Raw genomic sequence first — 20,329 nt, forward strand, 5'->3', positions numbered from 1 at the left:
CACTCACTCATCGCCTCAATCGTCAGTTGTCATCTTCAATTGTTCAGGACAATAGCAGTTTTAGTATTTTTTGAAGGCACAACTTTTTGAGGGAAACCCCCATTTAGTCATTTTGCTACATGTATTTTTTAAATTGAAGTACAGGGGCACATGTAGTCTCAAAGAAAGTTTAAATGTCTTGGTAATTGCATTTGAATTCCCAGTTGTATGTTTTATGTAACAGAGAATGCAGATTATCACTTTCCGGGGGGGGGGGGGGGGGAGGGGAGGGGACAAGCCATGTAAAATTTTTGAACAAACTTGAAAGCAAGGGAGTGAAGCGACCGAGCTTGTCATGAAGGCATTCTTGGATTCTCTAAAGTGAAATTAAAGGATTTTGTTTACCGGTACTTTTTTTGTGAATTTAGTCAATAAATGTTAATTCTTCAAATTTTTTTGGGGGCAACTGCCCCCTCACCCGCTGTGAACGGCCCCGAAAGTGACTGTAATTCTTTATTTCGATAACTTTTTTCCGGAATTAGTCTATTTGTCTTTGTTCTGGTTTATTTTCCGGAGAATCTGCATTAATTTAGGGTATATTCAATCAATTTACGAACATGTAAGCTAGAGTCACAAATATAAATCGCAAAATCAAACTGCAAACACAAAATAAATTTATACTTCCAAAGATTGGATTCAGTTGCCATATTTCCTCTTTATTTTCAAGCCTACACACACTGCGCATCACAGATCAGTGAGTTTGACCTATAGAAGTAAAGGTCAGCTTGGAAGTTTGTGTCTGAATGGGAGGATGGCCCGTAGTAGTATCAATTTCAATAAGCCAGTTCGTAGTTCCTTTCTGCGCATGATCAAAAGATTCTACGCATGATCAGAGGAAGGTAATTTGTACTAAAAGTGACATGGTGGTTTAAAATCTAATGAGATAAGCACCAACTTTGATGTCTTGATTATTAATATATTCTTTTAAATTGTGGTTTTCATTTACATCCACAAAAACAACAATGCGTCCACGAACGACTGGTATTTCACAGTTTGCCAAGTAATTGTGCAACATGCTACGATATGCATTCAGAGTAGGAATGCAACAAATACCTTCATAAAGTGTTCATTGGTGTGCTATTCTAGTCACCTGTTCTATTCAATTTCTTCACCCTGCTATGTAAGGCAAGCTTAAGGAATATCTTGCTTTGAAATCTGCCTATCATAATGAAAGAAATGAAAGGTCATTTGACCAAAATTGTCCCTGAAGTAACTACGAACTGGTCTATTGATATCTTTGTTGTATTTAAAGGGATGGTCCAGGCTAGAGATAATTACATGTATATCTCAATGAAAAGAGTAAATTTCACAAAGCAAAATGCTGAAAATTTGATCAAAATCGGATAATAAATAACGAAGTTATTGAATTTTAAAGATTTGCATTATTCCAGTGAAACAGTTCTAGGCATGTCTTTATGAATATTCATTAGGTGGGCTGATGATGTCATATCCCCACTTGTTCTTTTGTATTTTTATTATGTGAAATCAGGTTTATTCAACATTTTTCTACCAAGAACTAAAACATGGATTTACAACTGATAAAGTGCATTACCGTAGTTGTTTATTGCCACAACTTATTTCATCATAATGGAGACACATCATTTACACATACATGAAAAAAATGAAACATTTATGATTTCATGTAATAACATAAGAAAAAGTGGAGATGTGACATCATCAGTCCACCTAATGAATATTCATGACGATGTGCATACATGTATAACTGTTTTCACAACATATTGATAAACTTTAAAATTCAATAACTTCGTTTTTATTTGTTATCTATTTTGATGAAATTTTCAGCATTTTGCTCTGAATTTTACTATATTTATTTAGATGTAAAAATTTTCAGCCCAGACCATCCCTTTAATTGATTCAAGTGTTGGTGTGTGTTTTTGCCATGATGCCACAGAATCATCTTTTGAAGTGCACCCTTTTCAGCATCTTACATGTATGTTTGCATTTTTAAAGACGTTTTAATGAAATTTGCTTGAAAATGCTGTGGTTTGAACTAAATGTCTTTAAGCAAATTTTTTTATCGAGGGTAAAAGTGATGAATGAATGCTGCCCAAAATTCAGAGAGTATTGTATACGTGTCCAATGTCACTGTCTCCTATATGGGCTAACTTACGCTTTATACTCTCTAAAAATTGGCAATGCGATGGAAACAATAAAATCACTGTTTAAAAAATGCAAATTGACAACTTCACAGTTTTATTCATTAATCATTCATTCAGATTCATATTTTATCTACTTTTATATTATTTTGTAAAGCATGAAAATGATTGTTGCTATTCACTATTCATCATTTCTTGATCTTTTTTTGATTCTCAAATTGAATTTGAGAAGCAATACAAGATGACCGTAATTTTTGCCTGTAAATGAGAACCGTATGTACCTCTGTGTTAACTTGAAAGTGAGGTGTGCAGACTTTAGATATTAAAGGTCTTTGAACCCAAGCCCTTCGGAAAATAACTGTGTAATTGTAAAATTAACTTGATATTGATTATCAATGATAATCTCATGTATAAAATACCACTACCCAAATGTTTCGTCTCAGTCCTTACTCAACTCTCTTAGACACAACGGTCCCCGTATTTGGAACAATTTACCTAATAATTTTATGTCATGCACTACATTGTCATCTTTTAAGGTCTTATTGAAGAGACAGTTCGTCTCTTCCTATTCCTTGTAACTCTATTTTAAGTACCTATGTATCATGCATGTGATGGTGTGTGTGTGTGTGTGTGAGGGTGTGTGTGTGTTTATATTATATCGTAACATGTGTTTCTTTTCCCTGTTTTGGGGGACTATGACTCACAAGTTTTTTAAACTTTCATATTAGTCTCCAATTTCATTCATTAGATTAAATCTCGATTGTTGCATGTTACTTTGTATATATTTTATGATTTTATGATTGAAATAAAATTGAAATTGAATTGAATTGAATTGATTGGGTTGGACTTGAATGTGGCTGTTCGGCATTTAATTGAGCACCGACGTCCTTCATACAGCGTTTCTCTCAATAGAATTAAATACAGAACTACGAATCTAATATTAGCAAGCCATTGGTCATGAGGCGTGAGTGCAAGATCATTTGAATATGAATTTTTGTTGCCTGTTCATTCTCTTAATTTGAACAGCGTGCGGTTGCGGATGATGAAACGAAACGTGCCTTTCATTTTCACCTGCACGTTGAAATCAAGTTCAACAAGCTTTGATTATAAAAGGGTTGTACAATGAGGGGCGTGTGGTGGCTGTCAAATTGGATTACCGCGACCGAGGTGTAATACAAAACTTGTGGAATATGGAGAGCCCAAGATTGCAGGTATATATACCTGGTCAGCCAGAGTGTCCCTTATCAGCTCACGTCAGCTTGTCATGTCCAGCGCAGCCGCATTATAGGTCTGGCATGAAAGGCAGCGCGATAGCCAGCCCCAAAACCCACCTGGGAATGCCTGTCAATTAAGCCTCCCTCATTAAAAGCAATCCCAAGGCCCTGCTGCAGCAGTTCAGAGCCGCACGCTTGATTGAGTCTTCAATCCAGGCTAGAAATAATTAAAAGAAAACTACATATCATGTAATACCCCTATAAAACAAAAGACACCTGATCCTTCATGTTTGAACAAAGCCGCTACAGGCCATACTGATGTGGTTTTTTAGTCGTTCCCCCAAGTGCATGCATGTTTATGATGCCGCACTTTGCATTTGATAGGGATCTCTTTGGCAGAGTCAGCAGAATTTGTTCACTTTGCAAAGTCATTGTTATTTTGCTAGGGTGAGGGAAAATATTGTTTTGTGTTTACCGGGTCTCATGTTCTTTATTGTTTAATCAACACTTCGGCGGTGCGATGTGGGTTGCAATCGAATTATCAAAGACGTCATCGGGAGATCGCGTCTCCCCTCTTTGACACTCAAAGAAAAATTAGAAATGCAAATCAGTGCCATGTACTCTCCAGACATCAATTCAGTTTCAGGTTTATTTTCTTTTTCTTCACATTGTCTGCCGATACATGTACACATAGGGCCTACTTCTTAAAACCAACATTTATGAGTTAACAGTTTGCACTGAGTCTTTTTTTGAGAAATGATCGAAAGTGAAGGTAGATTTTATTTATTCCTTCATTTTCTATCATCGAAGTTTTGATAATAATTTACCCCCCCCCCCAAAAAAAAAAAAAAGTCATGAAAATGCTGGGAATTGCAATATCAAAGCATGACAGTAGACAACAATTTTAGCATCCATTCGTTGAAATTATTGAAATGTATTGGTTCATATTCGTTAAGAGCAGAAGTTTGCCTATTGAATACAAAATAAAGATTTCTTTTCTTTAATTCCTCAATTTCGATATGAGTAATGAAATGAAGTGTACATGTATATGAATGAATCGGGAGGTAATTTGTTCAGAATTTTGGCAATTTAGTGAATTTACAGTCGTAATTACGGAAGGATGCCATTGATGTCATCATGAATTACTCATCCTTATCAAAAATGTGTGAAGTATTGTCAAAGGGATTGATGATGGAATTCATGGAGAAAATTTCATGCAGTGAAGAATGAAAAACACGAAGGCCCGTATTCTGAACTTGGGTTTAAATCAAACCCTGGTGGGTGTTTCATAAAGCTGTTCGTAAGTTAAGAGCGACTTTAAGAGCGACTGGTGAACCTTTCTTGTAGGAAATGGTATATTGAATTGGCGATGGTTTAGCGCGGAAGAAGGGTTCACCAGTCGCTCTTAAAGTCGCTCTTAACTTACGAACAGCTTTATGAAACGGCCCCCAGGTTTAAAGTTGTGGTTTAACTATGGAGAGCCAATGGGGGCACAAATTCCTAACACTACACATCTAATTTATTTTAAACTCACATGACACCCATTGTCTGGGAATGATAACTGAAGCATTTTTCTTCAGTATGAAAGCACAAGGAAACAAAATATTAAACATAAGAAATATGCAATATAAACTGATTTTTTAAATTTTGGCTCCCCATAAATTTAGCAGAGAGTTAGACCGTGGTCTAAGTTGAACCTTTCATTTAAGAATGCGGGCCTAACTGTTACATATGAAATGATAATTCTTGTTCAAAACATATCAATATGGAAAATCATAATCTATATCAGACACACTTTGATTTTATGGTCATTTATTAATCATGTCCGTAATACAATGTTGAGATAAATTTAATTATAATATTCCAAAATTGATATTGTGCTTGTATGAGTAAGCTTGCAACTGTAAAAAAACTTCGTTATCATTCTTAAAAGCAGCTCATATGAGGGAATTGTTAGCTAAGTCGGTGATTATTGAGCTAATATTTTTCTCTCGCTTGCCGGTATCTGAAATCTTGCAAATTCATGATAGTAATCAATACAATGCTAAAATTAGCCCAACAAGTTTTGAGTGTGTGTTTGTGCATAAAGAATGCCCCTATCAAGCAATGACAGGCCATTTTCAAACAAATAACTTAAAGAGTTGATTTCTTTTACCTCTATGTCTGTTGTTAATAGCAACTTGTCATATTTTGCTTTAAATGTAGTTTTCATACATATTTTTTATTGTTTTTCTTGCAATTTTTAGTCTAAGGAGAGAAAAATCTTGTTTTGTGTGTAGTAGAAGCTACTTGTACATGTACATGCATCAATTAACATTTTACTTTGATAATTTATTTTTTATACTTCTGTATATGTGTAAAATGTGAGATAATTGCAGTGGACCTATATTTTTTCAGATATTGTCTCAAACATGAAAAGAATGTGAACCTTCACTTCTATTTGTCTGTTGTTCCTACGGATAGAATATCGCTTTATATATTCAATGAATATATAGGGGAAAACATGGGTGTTTATATTTATATGCACTGTAGGCACATACACGTCTCATTTGATCAATTTATTACTTATATGTAAATTGCAGAATGGTCAATGATATGGCCCTGTACACTATTTATAGATATTTTATGAATGAATAAATATTTGCACAGAATATAAATTTCATATGCATTTAATACAATACATCACATATCATAAAACCTCTGTAGATTTTATTAGTCCATAACAAGTGTTCTCTTAAAATTTTCCTGATGACTGGCATTTATTAACAGTTGGTTAAACATCTTCATATATGTCATGAGGCAGAAAGTAATTTCTTTCATCATATTTTATTTTCAAGTTGTTAATATGAGGTCACTCATATTTCTTTTGATACAATGCATGCCTGAAAGCTTTAAAAGAAGAAACAAAGCTGATTTAAAACCATCACACCCTAGATCCACTGCTCGACCCAAAATGACACAGTCTTCAAGATAATGAAACTCATGAATATATCTGAATATTAATACCGAGTGACTGGCAAGTTTAGGCTTGTTTAGTTCATCCGTCATCATCGGTTCATTTCTACGTGTCTACGTCATTATCATCAGTGCTTGTGTGAACAGGAGAGATGTAGGACCAAATATTTGCATGCCTCTTGCCTTTTTGCTCTGATAAGGTACTGCTATTTCTAATGGCACACTGATTGACAAGTTGCCATGCAGATCCACGTTCATGTAAATATGGGAACTTTTAGGACAAGGCCATAATACCTGTGTGCAATCAAACGCAATTTCAATAACTCGATGATATGTAACGTGTAAACAAGATGAATTTATGGGCTCATATTAAGAATTCAAAGGGGCAATTAAGGCCATTTTTGATAGGGCACTTTAAAGGATAGGGAAGGTGGCGCTATTTTTAGGGGCTTCCAAAGCCCTTAAAGGACAAGTCCACCCCAACAAAAAGTTGATTTGAAAAAAAGGAGAAAAATCCAACAAGCAAAACACTGAAAACTTCATCAAAATCGGATGTAAAATAAGAGAGTTATTATGACCAAAGTTTCGCTTAATTTCACAAAACAGTTATATGCACATCCTGGTTGGTATGCAAATTGGCAGACTGATGACGTTACCCACTCACTATTTCTTTTGTATTTTATTATATGAAATATGAAATATTCTTATTTTCTCCTCCTTGTCAATTGAAACAAAGTTGTATTTCTCCCTGAACATGTAGAATTACCATTATTTTAACAGTTTATGGTTAAAGTTAAGTTGGTCCTTATTGTCAAATCTGTAAAAATTGAAATATTGTATAATTCAAACAATAAAAAACAAAAGAAATAGTGAGTGATGGACATCATCGACTCTCTCATTTGCATATTGCTGAGTTGTGCATTTAACTGTTTTGTGAAATATAAGCGAAACTTTAAAATGTCATAACTTTCTTATTTTACATTCGATTTCGATGAAAATTTTTTGCAGCATTATGTTTGTTTGATTTTACTCTATCGATTCAAATCAACAATTTTCTGGGGTGGACTTGACCTTTAAGGACAAGGCCATAATACCTGTGTGCAATCAAACGCAATTTCAATAACTTGATGATATGTAACATGTAAACAAGATGAATTTATGGGCTCATATTAAGAATTCAAAGGGGCAAGGCCATTTTTTAATAGGGCACTTTAAAGGATAGGGAAGGTGGCGCTATTTTTAGGGGCTTCCAAAGCCCTTAAAGGACAAGTCCACCCCAACAAAAAGTTGATTTGAATAAAAAGAAAAAAATCCAACAAGTATAACACTGAAAATTTCATCAAAATCGGATGTAAAATAAGAAAGTTCTGACATTTCAAGTTTTGCTTGATTTCACAAAAAAATTAATATATGCACATCCTGGTCGGTATGCAAATGAGGAGAGTGATGACGTCATCCACTCACTATTTTCTTTGTATTTCACTAATGAAATATTTGAATTTTCTCATTGTCAAGTGGAACAAAGATTAATTCCTCCTTGAATATGTGGAATTAGCATTATGATAAAGTCAGGTTGGTCCTTATTGTCATATCTGTAAAAAAATGAAATATTGTATAATTTAAACAATAAAAAACAAAAGAAATAGTGAGGGTCATCATCGACTGTCTCATTTGCATGTTTCTGAGTTTTCCATATAACTGTTTTATGAAAATAAGTGAAACTTTAAAATATCATAACTTTCTTATTTTACATTCAATTTTGATGAAATTTTTAAGTGTTATGCTAATTTGATTTTTCTCTATTTATTCAAATCAACATTTTTCTTGGGTGGACTTGACCTTTAAAAAGGGCATCAATGGACACATACATGTGTGCTGGATTACCACAGGGCACCAAGGCAGAAAGGGCACCGACTGTGGCCTTTAGTCCACAAATATTTGGAAGGTCATCAAGGCCATTCTGCGAGCATCAGAGGCCATGGCCTTCGATTGCCTTGGGTTTGATATTCCAAGCCCTAGAATTTCCTCAATGGACAGTAAAACAATTATCAAATTATATCAAATTAATAATTAATTATCACTATCAAGCAACCAGAAATGTTTTAATTAGCATTGAATGTTGGCACGTTATGGGATATTTTCTTTCATCCCTGGATGTGTATAACATGGCAAAGCAGGGGGAATTCCCTCCTTACTGCACCACCCAACCTACTTTAAAGGACAAGTCCACCCCAACAAAAAGTTGATTCGATTATAAAGAGAAAAATCCAACAAGGAAAACAATGAAAATTTCATCAAAATCGGATGTTAAATAAGAAAGTTACATTTTAAAATTTCGCTTAATTTCACAAAACAGTTATATTCATATCCTTGTCGGTATGCAAATGAGGAGACTGATGACATCACTCACTCATTATTTCTTTTTTATTTTATTATATGAAATATTCAAATTTTCTCCCTGTTGTCATGTAAAACACGATTAATTCCTCCCTGAACATATGCAATTAGCATCGTTTAATACTATGTTTCAATCAAGTTGGTCCTTATTGTCAAATCTGTAAAAAATGAAATATTGTATAATTCAATCAATAAAAAAAAATAGTGAGTGAGGGACATCATCGACTGTCTCATTTGCATGTCACTGAGTTGTGCATATCACTTGTTTGTGAAAAATAAGCGAAACTTTAAAATGTCATAACTTTCTTATTTTACATCCGATTTTGATTAAATTTTCAGCATAATGCTTGTTCGATTTTTCTCTATTATTCAAATCAACATTTTTCTGAGGTGGAATTGACCTTTAATATGTACTCCATTGTGCAGTCATGCCACTTCATCCTGAAAAAATTCAGCATCAAATGAGAGACGATATGATTATATACTAGCTTCCTTCGTTTGATATTTGGCGAAATATCCAAGCTCCTGCACTTTATATCAGTATTGGGGGGGGGGGGAGGGGCGGGGTTCAACTCTTGCTTGACCCTCACCATTGGGCCTGCCTCACAAGCTCACCATACCCCAACCCCTCCTTCATGATGATCTGGATAACTATGATGAGCTGCTCCATACTGTAGCTGGTAATAGCAGCCATTAGAGCTATTTTACTTCAATTATACAGCCCCCCCCCCCCAAAAAAAAAAAAAGTGTCCCTCTTACATTCTGCTGAATTAATTCCAAAATGTTCTATTCTATAAAAAAAAAAAAGATTAATTAAATGTACAGGATTAGAAAGCTTTATTTCATTTACTAACTTTTATGAAAATTTAATTGGTCTTCTGAGAAATGCCAATCGTAAATGCACCTTTTTGTGAGTTTACAAATTGGCGTTGATGATAGCGTTTACGATCAGCCTTTAAATGAAAATGAGGAATAATGGAGCATTGTTTTAGACTCTGAAATGCATTCAAAAGCCTGATTTGGGCATAAAAATGGTAATCACTCTCTAAATGCTTTGTCCCAGCCATTTCTGTACAATGTATGTATGTCCATATTTTATACCAGAATCATCTTTTATTACCCCCCCCCCCTCGTGGCTCTCAACAAGTGAATGATTTGCAAGTTTTCATCGCTTCAAGGGATATTTGTTAACCACTTTGAAACCATGTTACCCTCCTTTCTTTCCCGTCATCTCATTATTTAGTTCCCCCCTTTCCATTTCTTTTGTTTGAGTATTTTTTTTTTCTTGGGAGTATTTTGGGGGTAAAATGTTAGCAACCTGCCTGCCTCTTCCTGCTCTGTGAGTTTCCTGAAGCAGAGGAAACATCCAGCACTACTTACCGTAATTGAACGATCAGAGAATGACGGAAACTGGTCGTCATGACTTAGCATTTCTCTTGTTTATATTTCCTGTTCTTTTTTGTGTGGGTCTTCCTTTCTTTCTCTCGCTCTCTTTCTCTCTCCCTCTCTGCTGGCCAAATTTGATAATGATTCCCAAACTTTTCAATTTGTGTTGTATTCTCCTACGCCTCATTTGTTCTGTACATCACTCCCAATATCTTCACTTTGAATGTTCATGTATACATACGTTTCTGGCTGCTTCATTTCTCCTACTTTCAAATGAAAAGGAACTTCTGAATGTAGTCTTTATTGAATCATTTTGAGGAGGAGGGATATTTCAATTTCATAAACCATGTAGGTTTTACAACTTTATCTTGACAAATTAATGTTTCCTTTTCTTCATTTTGAAAATATATTTTTACATAGTATTCCTGTTTAGTTACCCCCATATAAAAAACAAACAAATAATTTCTCTGTTTTTCTTTCTAAGAGATGATCAGTCTGTACTTACTTGTTTTCTTCAAACTGTTCCCCATTTTTCCAAATATTTATTTTTCATTAGTTTATATCTTGGTCTCCATCTGGGGCATAATTTTACTTCAGAAATTTGATTATTCTGGTTGAAAGAGAAAATCTTTCAACTATATCCTGTACAGTTCTATACAAAAAAATTGCTACACAAAGCAAATTTTGTGTACTCAGGATAGTGAGAGTTCAGATTTTTATCTGATTTCAGATTTTTTTTTCCAGCTTAATTTCAGCTTATTTTTGGCCTTCCTCTGTACAAAAAGTATGGGAGCTTTTTCTATTTCAGACTTTTTCAACACTCTTCAGCTTTTTTCAGATCTTTTTATTTGTGACCACTCACACCCCTGTGTACTGAAGCAAGCAGTCATAAAAAATATGAAGCAAACTGCAATTCCATACCAGTAAAATTACTCCCTGCATATTTCCCTCAATTATTCTTCCCCTCTCCTCGATCTCTCAGCTCTGTTCATCCAACAGTCCCCCCCCCCCCTCCCCATCTAGGCCATTAAAAATAGTTTAAAGGACAAGTCCACTCCGGCCAACAAAAAGTTGATTTGAATAAAAGAGAAAAAATCCAACAAGCATAACACTGAAAATTTCATCATAATCGGATGTGAAACAAGAAAGTTATGACACTAAAGTTTTGCTTATTGTCACAAAAAATATGCACATCCTGGTCGGTATGCAAATGAGGAGACTGATTATGTCATCCACTCACTATTTTGTATTTTGTTATATGAAATTTAGAATAATCTAGTTTTCTCCTCATTGTCAAGTGATACAACAATTAATTCCTCCCTGAACATGTGGAATTAATTGTTGAATACTATATGTTTCAGTCAAGTTGATCCTTATTGTCAAATCTATAAAACAATGAAATATAAAACAATCAAAAACAAAAACAGTAAGTGAAGGACATAATCGCCTGTCTCATAATGTCTCTGAATTGTGCACATCACTATTTTAAGCGAAGCTTTAAAATGTCATAACTTTCTTATTTTACAGATCCTACTTTGATGAAATTTTCAGCGTTATGTTAATAGTTTGATTTTTCTCTATTTATTCAAATCAACATTTTTCTGGGGTGGACTAGACCTTGAATACTACCTACATGTTAAGGCCACCGCACACCTTACGACCCGACTGGTCTGCGACTGGCTTGCGACTGAGTGAGGGGAAATGAATCGCAAGGTAGTCATAAGCCTCGACACCGCACACCTTGAGATCCGATCTGCGACTCACGCATGCGCTTTTTGCTTTTTGGCAAAGCAAACTGAGAAAGTGCGCTTACTACTGCGTGTGCGCGTTGTTTATCATATACACGTCGTGCAACTCTGCTGTCTGATTGGCTGGAAGTTGGATTGAGCGTGCGATTCAGTCATAAGGATTCGACGTGTCAAATCCTTCCGATTTTCCTTGCGACTTGTCTCTGACCGGTCTGCGACTCTCAAGCTGACAAGAGCTGTGACGTCACATCTCCCCACACCCAGTCGCAAGCCAGTCGCCGACCAGTCGGGTCGTAAGGTGTGCGGTGGCCTTTACTCTTTTATCTGATCATAGAACTGAACTTGTGGGCCCTGTAACATTAAGCTCAGCGATTGATGATGGGACTGATTTGATCATACACAATACCCAATGCAGTCAATCGTAGAAATCAGCTCCACGATCAATTGTTTATACAGCTTTATATTGGGGCCCTGTTGCATAAGAGGCTGTTCTCACTACGTTCCTAAAACTAGTTTACTGGAAACTAGTTTAGTGGAAACTAGTTTAACGCGTAGTGAGAACGGTCGAAGCGGTCTTAGAAGCGATCTTCCAAACCAGTTTGGAAAACCACCTCGCGATGTAGTTTTCAAGATCGCTTTGCCTCATTAAACTGGTTTTAGCGTAAGTGAGGACACAACCGTTCTTCGGGAAGCGATCTTCGCACATTTTGAGCGCGCTTCTCCACACGACAGGTGTAGAATGCCTATGCTGCGGTTTCGAATTTCGCGCGAAACGTGTCACCCCACTGAGAGCGTTTCCATAGCAACAAGAGCGATTTACGTGAAGTGATTTTGAAAACCACTTTCGTGTGATCAAGTGGGAACGCTAGCAAAGCGATCTTCCAAAGTGGTTTCCTGAATCGGTTTCCAGTAAACCAGTTTAGAAAGCGTAATGAGAACGGCCTCTAAGATTCAACATTATGGAACCTTTGCCATCCAATGGTAACTTGCATGGAATCCTTGATTCTGATTGGCTATTGATCAGCATTACCATGATGGTTACAATTGAATAGCAAAGTCACCATAATAGTAACTTTTTTGGAAATGACCCCCTTGGCCATTTCACAGTTGAACGAAAATTACTGTATCAACTTATCCCCCCTCTCTCTCTCTCTCTCCTTTGTTTTTTTTTTTGTCCTCCTAATTTTCATAAGTTATTGGATTAATATTACTCATGTCACAACTGCTCAAAGGAAGTATTTTGTGCCAATTTCAAATCAATAATACTCTTCACTGTTGTCACGCATTGATTTGCAATTTCACCTCCCTGTATACATGTAGCATCCGTCTATAATCCCTGTGTATTATTCTGATGTCCGATACAGATTTCAAGATTGACAGATTTCCTCTGCCGACACCTTGTGTTTCCTATGCTCTCCCTAGACTGGGAGAGGGGGTCACGGAGGGGGAAGCAAGTCGCCTCTGATAGTGACCAGTTGACCAGTCAGCTATAAAACTCTGAAGTAAGTCCATTATGGGAGAAATCCTCTCCACTTCTGATGTATACGATGTTGGTTTTGATGAAAGCAGAAAAAGAGAAGGAATACACTTGGTTTGATGAAAGTCCATCAAAGGGTATAATTACAAAATTGTGGATGTTTGAGGTTGACCCGGGGGGGGGGGGGGGCAGTCAAATGTATTGCTGTACACATGCATGACCAAATTATTTCCAAACAACCCCCTAAACCAGTTTTTCGTGGGCTTTATTTACACAATTTGGCCCCTAAACAAGTTGTTGCCAGAATATGACCTCGGGGAAAAAGCTTGGGGAAAAAACACACATTTGGCTAGTCTTTGAAAAAAAATTGGAAAAAAACATACCCTAAATACGTTTGACCCCGCAATTGACTATTGACCAGTTTTTTAAAACCACCCTTTTTCTTGAAAATCAGTGTTTTTGATACCCTGTTACGAGTGCACGCGCAGCCCGCGTCCAAAACTGAAAAACACCCCTTTAAACGCATTTTTTGGTCACGTTTATGTGTACAGCGATATATTTGACTGCCCCCCCCCCCCCCCCCCCCCCGGAGGTTGAATGTGTGACTGTGAGATCCCATGCAAGCAGTTTTGTGTAGATGTGAATTAGTAAAATTTCATTTTTACCTGCATTCAATATAATAAACACAGCATTAATTATGCGCCATCTATCTAGTAAACTATTCCGAGGCCCAGTAATCTGACACTTATTTTTTTGAAGAAAAAAAATTATCTTTGTGGAATTTTTGAATGGTGTAAGGGGCTGCTGGCATGTGATGTTACCAAATTATTATTTTGTTGTTCTTTATAACATTCTTTCTTTGATAGATTTTTGTTTATCTTGTTTTTTTTTAAATAATTTAAATCAACTATCGGGGTGGACTTAAGTTCATTTACAAAAAAATAAACAAAAAACACACAATACAAGACAGAGTATTCATGCAGTTGGTTGTCCTTTTTGAGGCCCTATTATTTCTTGTAATTAATGAAAAAGTTATCTTAATATAATATAGGGTATTTATATTGCGCACATATCCACCTTGTTAGGTGCTCAAGGCGCTCCTATATTACCCGGCTAAGCTAGGCGTTCATAGCGTAGGGACAGTGATTTTCCGTTTCAAAAAATTGCCTTTTCCGTTTCAGAAAATCTCAAATTCCGTTTCAGCATGTCAGAAAACGGAAATTCCGTTTTCCCATAGACTTTGTACACACGGAAAAGTGACAATTCCGTTTACATATTGAATAGCAAAATCACATTGAATCGCACTGGTCAAAATTTGTATCTGCTACTGTACCAACAACACAATAGAATCCGTTCTAATCGGATCTATGCGGGTGCATAAAATATTTTTACAAACCCATTTAGCATGCATACATCCTCACCTTTCACATTATTAGCATTATTTCACGGTGAAATGATATTTCATCGATAATTTTGGGGTTTTTTGGACATCGTTATCATCAGTCAACGGCTTTTGCCAATCCGCCATCTTGGATTTTAAGACCACGATATCGTGCTGTTACATCTTCAAACGTAGAGGGCAGCAACACACGACCGTGTAGTTGAACGATATGTGTGCATGTGAAGCCCAACCCGGCCGGCCGCGCCGGGTACGGGACGGGTGCGGGGTACAATCGAGTGTGCTGATGTCGAGTGCAGTCACGATGTTTGAATTGTCATGATAGTAGCGAAGTGAGATCGTGTTTTATGGGGTTTTGTGGCCATTTAATATTCTCATTTTGTTGTGATTTTGGAGTAATTTCTGTTGCTATTCTGTGTATTTTGAGGGAAAATACGTTTTCCGTGATTTTCCGTTTGAAATGCCACTTTCCGTTTCAAAAGGCCCTTTCCGTGAATTCCGTCCGTTTTCCGCGATCGCGGAAAATCACTGTCCCTAATAGCGCACACAGCTTTTTAAGGAATTACTTCCTACCGGTACCCATTTACCTCACCTGGGTTGAGTGCAGCACATTGTGGATCAGTTTCTTGCTGAAGGAAATTACACCATGGCTGGGATTCGAACCCACGACCCTCTGTTTCAAAGTCCGAAGACTAATCCACTGGGCCACAACGCTCCACATACATATGCTCTTGATACATTCAGGTCACTATTGAGCAGACAGATGTATTCATATTATTATGATATGACTGCTGAAACATTTTAAATAAGAACCTTGTCTACTTGTTGCTCTGCCGACAATTTGCTGGCACTGCAGCTGGGGCACTGACCTTAATACCTCTGCATCTGGATGAATATTGCATTTACAGGTCTGCAGTTTCATTTACTCACCAGAATTATCACAATTCTAATAAAATCGACATTATCCTGGTTTAAAGGTATTGTTTAAATTTGTGAGCAGCCGATTTAAAAAATTCTCAAACCAAGATGAAACATGTGTACAAGTGCATGTATTAGAACTAATAAACCCTGAAAACAACAATTATTGAGAATGAAAAGCTATAACTAAAAGGCAAACCCCGATTTTGTAAATAGGTGTCTTATAGACGCCTAAATAGTACACATAAGTGTATGGGATGAAATTAAGATGGTGTTTTTGGTCACTTTATATTTCAATTTTTGAAGCACTAAATAATTATTTTCGAACGCAATTTTTTCTGGGCTTCATTTTTGTAACATATCCAGACACAGGTGACAAGTGTGACCTTCTAGCTCAGATTTTTTAAAGTCAAACCAATGTTAACCAATCACTTTAAGTCTTTAAGTCACCAGTCCATTACCAGGGACCGTGTTCATAAATAAGAACCTTGTCTATTTGTTGCTCTGGGCTATGAAGCTTCAGGTGCTATGGCAGCTAACAATGAACACGGTCCCTGTGCACATAAAGAACAAACGTTTACACCAATGATGCAGTGTGCATAATACATAATCCTCTACATTTTTCTGTCTGATATTTATCTTTTATGATTGTAAAATTATGCTTCATTTTGTACATGTATATACCTACAATGTATACTAAAAGTTTTTTTCTCTCTCTTTTTCATCCAAGAGCTCCATTGCACATTCACATGTAAACATTCCTATTTTTAGAAATTCAAAGCCTGTTTAGATGTTTACATTGTCAACGGCCCTCCTGCGCTGTAATCACATGTTTTAATGATAATACAGGAAACATGTACATTGTGTAAGGGATATCGACTGAAGACCAGAATGGGCGCCTTTCCTGTCCATCGGTATCCGACCATTCAGCCTAAATATTTTGGCCTGTATTTTTTTTTAAGGTTTGATGATGTAATGACATAATTAGGCCTTTTTAGGCTGCGATGTATCAACATGATCATTTAAATCGTTATTGAATATTCAATATCTGTTCAATATCGCATAATTTTGATAATATTTAAATATCGCCCAGCACTAGTTTACAGCCTTGACCTACAATTGAACACAGACTTCCATGTGAACTTCACTTGCATCGAAGGCCAACACAGGAAATAATGCTCATACTATCGTTAGATATAATCACTTGTTTATCCCTATTCTACCGACTAACAACAACACCAACGGAATAAACAAATCTAAACTAAACATGCCATACGAAATGGTCGGAACATCCGTCGGAAGTGCGCCTTCACATGCAGCGGTAATCTATGGACACTCTGAAATGAATATGAAGGTGTCCTATCTCTCTTCCTGCGATGTGTCACTGAGTTTTATAGAGGAACAGAGGGTTGTTTTCAGGGATGGGAGGTGGATCGATATATCCGTGGGGGGAAATTGGGTGGAAATATGTTCATAGGATGATGGGTTAGAGAGACAATGTTGTGAAATATGAGCCTATTATTTTCCTGGAAAAAAAAAGAAACAGAGCTGATAGGCGTCTGCGTGGCTATACATGCAGTCATGCACGGTCCAAAATCACTTTAAGAATCCTAATTGGCAGCTTCTTCTTGTCTCATGTTATATCCATATTCAATTTTTCTTTTCTTTAAAATATGAAAATAGAAGGAAAATATACACAATTTTGCCAATTTGAGGGACAAATGCAGAATAATTTTCTATAACTGTATGAAAGCTGTGCTCTTCTATAAATTTGTGATGGCATACAACTGTTTGAGACACTGGTTGAAACACCACCCTCTCAAAAATAATTTTCCTGTCAGAATTCCTTTCAGAATGATCATCAATACGTCATTTATAACAATACAATTCTTTATAAGCATTGTTTAATTTGCGGTCTTGAGTCAACCCACCTGACATGTATATATGCACGTACAGTACATGTTTTTTTTTTCACTTGTGTACTATCCCTCTCCCCAGTGCCCTCTGTCATGTTATATATAGCTTTAATATCTGGGAACAGAAGTCAATATTCGCATAACCCACAAATCCAAAGTCCATAAGTCGTGCGATATGATCCTCTTACGTCTTGACTGGGGCTCGGAAGTATGGGCTTCGAGACGAGTCCAGGAACACCTCTCTCAAGTTTGTTTGTTGGAACCTTTCAACTGATGTACATTGCCATGCTAAGTTTGGACACGTGCCGAAGCGAATGCATGAATTGCAGTGCCTCAATACGAATTGCAGTGCCACGGTACGACAATATGCCAGACGGTGGCCTGTACTTATAGAGAAGAAGAAGAAGAAGAAGCCTCCGAATATGGATATTGGTCTCCACAGCCAGCACTCCATTGCATTAAATTTACCGGCGATGGTGACTTTGTCATAGTTGGTAAATCTGTGATTTTCTTTCATTTCTATGCTTTACAAACCTTCATTGGTATTTAGCTGTTGAGGATTGTGGGAATGATCATACAACCCCTTCCCAACCAAATTGTGTGATTTCCGTTGGGTTAACACAGGGACCACTCTGTTTTGGGAGTTTAAGGGTTAAACTGAAAGTGGCAAACTTTCTGTAAATGTTCAGTTTTTGCAACAGGTTGTCTTTAAGTTTTTTTTTTTGTAATTCTGTCTGTTTTATAGTCTTATTTTTCAATTGATTGATTGATTTTGAATTACTTGATTTTGAGTGAGTGGTTGACAGTTTTATATATTGCCGACAGAGGACAATTAAATATCAAGGTATGCAGACTGCAGTTGCTTAATTTGAATTGGGTGGTCAATGATAAGACTGGGATTGCTACATGTATTACACTTTAAAGACATAACGATCTCAAAATTTGTTTGAACAGAATCCAATGAAATTACCACCAAAGTGTTTGTACATGTATGTATAGATAAAATATATGTGGCAAATAGCTCTGGAAGAAAATGTGTAATTGCTGAGAAATGAGCAAAATAAGCACGGAATTCCATCAAATATCAGATATTTTTTGAAGCACTGTCTGTCCCGCATATGCTTTTCTATGTTATCAGAATTATCGATTTTGAGCTACATGTAAGATTTCATGATTTTACAAAGATAAGTGTACATTAATGTACCAGATCTAGATGCATGATAATATATTGAAAATTAACCTTGATTTTAAAGACTTTCTCATGAAATAATTGTTTGCTGCAACTACTGTCTTTTACCTTTAAAGGAGAATGAAACTCTTGGAGCAAGTTAGCTTTTGTGAAAGCAGAAAAATCAAAGAATAAGATCAACAAAAGTTTGAGTAAAATAGGACTAGCAATAGAAGAGTTAAGAGCATTTGAATGTCGAGATCACTAATGCTATGGAGATCCTCCATTGGCAATGCGACCAAGATCTATGATGTCACAGATGAACAACTCTCCCCTTTTGGACACTGAAAATATACCCCAAAACATCTCTTTTTGCTCATTCTAATCATACGACAAACAATTCATCAATGATATAATGTTGTGAAACCTCTGTACTTGTCCTCTCATAAAGAGAACACCTCACCTTGTGATAGACTCTATAAAAGTGAGAATATAAGTGAAATAAGTACTAAAGTAATGAGGGAGTTGTACGTGTGTGACATCACAGATCTTGGTCGCATTGCCAATGGGAGGAACTACATGGCATTAGTGATCTCAATATTCAAATGCTCATAACGTTCTTATTATTCATTCAATCTTCCTCAAACTTCAACAATATGTTTCTTTGATTTTTCTCTTTGAGATGGATTCAGCTGGTTTCAAGGGTTTCATTCTCCTTCAATACATTATAATGAAAAGGTTTTATCTTATATTCTTCTAGGTATATTTGATATAGAATGATTGACTTACAAATGTGAGACATTAAAGGGATGGTTCGGGCCGAAAATATTTATATCTTTATACATAGAGTAGAATTCACTGAGCAAAATGCCGAAAATTTCATCAAAATTGGATAACAAATAATAAAGTTATTGAAGTTTAAAGTTTAGCAATATTTTGTGAAAACAGTCATCATGAATATTCATTAGGAGGGCTGATGATGTCACATCTCCACTTTCTGTTTTCTTATGTTATTACATAAAATCATATTTTTTTCATTATTTCATACTTGTGTGAATAATATGTCTCCCTTATAATGAAATAAGTTGCAGCAATAAATATCTAATGCACTAAATCAGTTGTCAATCCAATTTTTCTAGTTCTTGGAGGAAAAAATTTGAATAAACCTAATTTCATATAATAAGATACAAAAGAACAAGTGGAGAAGTGACGTCATCAGCCCACCTAATGAATATTCATGACGACTGTTTTCACAAAATATTGCATAACTTAAAAATTAAATAACTTTGTTATTTCTTATCCCATTTTGATGAAATTTTCGGCATTTTGCTCAGTGAATTCTACTCTATTTATTAAGTTATAAATACTTTCAGCCCGGACCACCCCTTTAAATCATGGGATTGGGAGTGTGTGTGTCTATGTGTGAACTTAAACTTTGTGGTGGTTTTTACTCGGTTGCTATTAACAAAACATGAATGGTTCAAGCAAGCATTTTACAAATACATGTAAGGTTCTCTTTTAACCCTCTAGCACCTACAGATTCCTATACATAATGGCAATTACTCACTGAAGGAAACAATAAAACTGGTAATAAG

This window comes from Lytechinus pictus, chromosome 11, assembly GCF_037042905.1.
Source record: "Lytechinus pictus isolate F3 Inbred chromosome 11, Lp3.0, whole genome shotgun sequence".
NCBI lineage: Eukaryota > Metazoa > Echinodermata > Echinoidea > Temnopleuroida > Toxopneustidae > Lytechinus > Lytechinus pictus.